General features: G+C 45.1%; 1 protein-coding gene across 2 annotated transcripts in view; it reads right to left on the reverse strand.

The window, feature by feature from the left end:
• Positions 1-4464, reverse strand: part of CILK1 (ciliogenesis associated kinase 1) — a 64480-nt gene extending 60016 nt beyond the window's left edge. Inside the window, exons 1-2 of one of the 2 annotated variants that reach the window (XM_047797232.1) lie at positions 4328-4464; positions 2064-2165 (exon numbers count right to left, since the gene is read on the reverse strand). The gene's annotated coding sequence lies outside the window, so the exon portion shown is untranslated. Of the gene's footprint in view, positions 1-1610; positions 1993-2063; positions 2166-4327 lie in introns of those variants that run through there. The other variant, XM_047797231.1, reaches the window with a different exon arrangement.
• Between the last annotated feature and the right edge of the window lie 208 nt (positions 4465-4672).

The following is a 4672-nucleotide window of genomic DNA, read 5'->3' on the forward strand; positions in this document are numbered from 1 at the left end:
CTGAATCAGAGTTGCAGCGGCAGGTCTATATACCACAGCCACAGCAACGCTGGATCCAAGCCACATCTGTGACCTATACTATCCTTAACCCACTGAGTGAGCCCAGGGATCAACCTTGAATCCTCATGGATACTAGTTGGGTTCTTAACCCATGGAGCCACAACAGGAACTCCTAAAAAGAGCTTTGATGATGTGAAACAGTCAACAAATAAAACCCCCCCAAATAAAACAAGCTTTATTCTGGCAGCGTGTTTACAGTCTTCTTACACACAGGTAAGAAACTTCAGTGGGAAAAACCATTTCTTTGTCACTTAATGCTCAAGTTCCCTTGGCTAGGACAGACTTCTGCCTAATCAGAGAGGCTCGGGCAACCATCCAACACATCCTTCCATCATCTAAAACTTAAATCGGTCTCATTTAGAAAGGTGGCTGCCCACTCCCGCCCTGTCATCAGATTTGACTTTGAAGAAGGGGACAAGGCAAAGTGAACTGACTGGCAGGGTCACTGTGGAGGGCTGGACCTCAGGGAGGCTGCAGTGGTACAGGGTATCATTTTAAATAAAGAATCCCAGCACTGCTCTTATTTCTACACCCACAATTACTGGTCCTCAAATAGATAGGAAGGCCAAATTCTTTACCAAATCACAGCGCTTTGTTCTGAAACTATTTCAAATGTGCATATTTACGAATACATTAACTCCTAGCACAGTTAACATATGGCTGAGGCACACATTCTTCTTAATAATTTATATGTGCACTACATAAATTTAAAACTCATTTTAATTTCATATTCAGCAATAGTACAATTCATTTTGGAGCCACATCCTGAAAGCCCACTCACTGAAAAATGTGAGAAATGAAAACTAGCTATCAAACTGCTACAAAGAGTGCTCCAGGCTAAAATTAAAAAAAACACAAGTGCCAGTACCTTAGAGAAACCTAGCCCTGGATGCAGAATTCAGGGTGATGTTTTCTCAGTATAAGCAGCTTCAGCAAAAGCAGATCTTTATTTAGTTATAAGTGGAAACGAGTACTCTTCTCTGCAGAATGAGACACTCAACTCCTTTTATATTTCAAAGTAAAAGTCAAAGTCCTCAATGCTAGCGTCCAAGTCAAACTTAAAAAGGTGCATTACAAAAAAAACGGTTGTTCTGAAAAATCCTTCAGCATCCCTCTCAGTACATCTACTCGGATTAGTAAGAGAGAAATCAGAGCAGAAAGAAACCCAGTGAAAAATGGTTGCACGTGAATGTGCGAGGATTTCTTGCACAGACCCCTTTCGGGACAGCCAAAGGCCTAGTCGGGAAAATTCCAAGAGCAAGTCCTCCACATCCTATTAAAGGGGCTGCAAATCCGGCCAGGATCTTTCCCCTCTACAACGCTGAAAGATAAACACCCATCAAAATCTTCCAGACTCCGAGGAAACGGGAGTTTTTCTGCCAAGAGGGAGAGACCCACAGGATCGCGGAGAGAAACTACAGCCCACGAGCCTCTCCCTCACCCTCCGATCCCTCGCGGGGCCACCGCATAGGGGTCCCTCGCAGCTCGGGGTCCATCGCCCCGAGTGACAGGTCCCCCGGCAGAAGCCCCTAACCCCCGACCCCACTTACCAGCGCCGCGAGGATAGGCGGGGGCCCGCCCCTGCGGGGAGCGCGGCTCCTCGGAGGGCAGGCGCGGGGCCGACGGGTGAGCAGGGGCGGGAGCGGGGCGATCCCCGCTAGGACGGACCGAGGGGTGGACTTAGGGACGCCCGAGGGCGCCGGCGAGAGGCGCGGGCCGCGCGGCGCATGGTGAGCGGCAGGCACCCGGCCGCGCTCCAGCCTCCGGCAGGAAAACAAACAAAAGGCAGGGAGGCTTCTGGGGAGGACGACCGGCCGCTTTCCCTGGGAAAAGTTACCCTGCAGCTCCCCTTGCTGGCCTCGCGCGTCTCCGCACCGCGCCCAGACCGCCGGGGGCGCCGAACCGCGCACTCCGCTCTCCACCAGGGGCTGAGCGGAGCCCAGGGTCCCTGCCCACCGCCGACTGCGTCCCGCCGCGCCCTCCAGCTCCACCCGCTCGCTTACTGCAGATCTGCTGCCTCAGGCATCAGGATGGGGAAATGCAGGCCGAGGATGTGCGTTCGGAGAACATCTCATTACAGGTGACCACGGTGAACACTTGGCTGGCTTAAAAAAAAAAAAAAAAAAGTACCTGAGGACGCCGGATATTGTGACTGCACCAAGGCCACCGAAAAATGGTTAAGACAGCAAATTGTGCCATAGAGATTTTTACCAGTGCAAAATATTTAAAAGAAAAATTGGACGGTGAGCATAATATTTGAATTTTAAGTTTTTATATTGTGAGCAACTTGAGTTTGAAAAACTGTATTGTTACCCAGGTGGGGGAACAGGCTAGAGAATGCTCTATGCGACTGTCCTCTGTGTATAACTACCCACATGAATCTAACATTTTAACACTTTTTAAACTCTCACATGTGTCATTAATTATATTGTAGACCTTACCTAAATCATCCCTATAAGGTGACTCTGAATCACTTCATAAAAAGAAATTGCTTCGAGGTCCTTGATTTAAATTTACATCATTGCCCCAAGCCAGGGGTTCTCAAACTTTAGTTGGAGACATCAGAATCACCAGGAGAGCTTGTAAAAAGCAACTGCTTAACCTTCTCCCCAAAATTCTGGTACCGATGCTGCTGGCCAGGGGAACCACACTGCCTTAAGCAACACAATTTTAGTGAATCCTTTCACACACTGTGGATCTTTATCTGAGTTTATCTGGCTCATATCTTTTTTCTCTCACTGTCTTTGTTTTTGAATTCTAACCGAAAAGGTTTTTTTTCTTTTTTTCAGTAAAGCATCTATGCAAAAGGCTTGAATCCCTTCTCCTCTTGTTCCTGGTGAAGAAACCCACCAGATACAAGACACTCAAGCGTCCTTAGACTTCCTGTCCCAAATGGAAAAGAGTTAACCGGCCACTTGGCAAATGTATAACACTTATCTACCTTCATGTTTACTTATATAACAGCCATATGGCAAATGAAAATTGAAAGTCATTACCAACAAAAAGATAGGGAGATAGGAGACAGTCTAAAAGATCATATACTACCCCCCATTACGTGATTTTTAAAGTATTCAAAATGATCAGTTTTAGTCAAAATTCAGTTGTCCAAGCATCTGGCAAGTGGACTGCCTTGGTCCTCCTTTAACAAGGGTCTGTTGGGCTAGTAAATGGCTTAGGTCAGGACTCCTAGTTTTAGGAAAATTGTAACCCATAATACAATGCTGTAGGGAGCTCTAGTGGATAGAGTGAGTGAATACTGACGTAAAATTGAAAATTAGTAGCTATGAAACAGAACAGTGTATTAATAAAATAGGCGCTCAATTTATTTTTTACAGATAGTAATTATTATATTTTAAGCTTTACTATTTATTTGCTAGAATGGAAACCACCTCTTTCACAAGTTTAATGAAATAGAATAGTTCTGAAAATATTTCAATACCCCATTCGTTTGCAAAATTTATCTTTTTGTATTCGAGTCACACATAACATTTTTATTATAAATCCTTTACTCTTTCCCCCAGATTTCAATTTCAAATCCAATTTAAAAGAGGCCATTGGAATAATAAAGAGGTCTTTGGAAGGAAAATCACCCTTAAAAGACCTAAGCCCTAGAGTCTCCTTTAAAAATTAAAAACTATTAATTTTTTGGTCTCCGTTAAACAATCAGGCACTTTTTATAGGTAGCTAGTTTAGGATGCAAATGAAAACGCACCCCTCCAAAACGGGGGACCCTAATATTAAAAAGAGCATTTAGGCCTTCCTGATTTGTAGCTCCCCATTCTGCATCCTTCCTCTTTTTTTTTTTTTTTTTTTGCCCTTAATTTTCCTGTCGAAAAATGTAGTGCATTAGTAAGATCTCCAGAATAAACTAATGTATATGAGATTTAAACTCTGAACTTTGCGGAACGTAGGTAGGATTTTGGAATCCTGATATCTATTTCTATTAGCTGGTAGAAACTTTAGAAACTTCATGAATGTTTACTGAATGAAGGGAAGCAGTTCTTAAGACTGTAGGCTTACACAGAGAAGAGAGCATGCAAAATTCAGTATTTAAAACAATGTAAAGTGTGGGGAAATAAAACGCCGCCTAAAAAATTGGTGCCTCTGTGGACATGAAATCAGATGTTTGGGCTTTAAAAGGTGGGGCGAGGACCAGCATCTGCGGCCTGCGCTCTACGCGGAACGGCGGACTACAAATCCCAGTGTGCAGCGAGCACGGTCTCCGCCGGACTCGGGGGGTTCGGGAGCGTGGAGGCAACGTCCTTACCGCGTTGCATGATGGAATCTGTAGTGAGATGTGCGTTGCGGAAGTTGACTTTTCCTTCCCTCTGCTGCTCCCCTGAGCACATATCTTCCTCAATCTCCAGGCCTGTATTTTTAAAAAGTTCAGTCGTTATAACTGCCTGTGACCATAGTGGAGTTTCAGCGTTTCTCTGCAGTCCTGGAGAGGGGCTCTAGCTGCAGTCGCCGAGAAGACCATGTAGCCACCGTCACAAGCGTCCAGTCGGAAGCTTCTTAGAGTCTCAAATCTAAATTTGAGTTAACGCCTGGTCAAGTTTGCATAAGTTCGCTGGGCCGAATGCTTGGTTGAGTTTGGTCTTCGGTAAACCAG

This window comes from Phacochoerus africanus, chromosome 9 (genome assembly GCF_016906955.1).
Source record: "Phacochoerus africanus isolate WHEZ1 chromosome 9, ROS_Pafr_v1, whole genome shotgun sequence".
In the NCBI taxonomy this organism is placed as follows: Eukaryota; Metazoa; Chordata; class Mammalia; order Artiodactyla; family Suidae; genus Phacochoerus; species Phacochoerus africanus.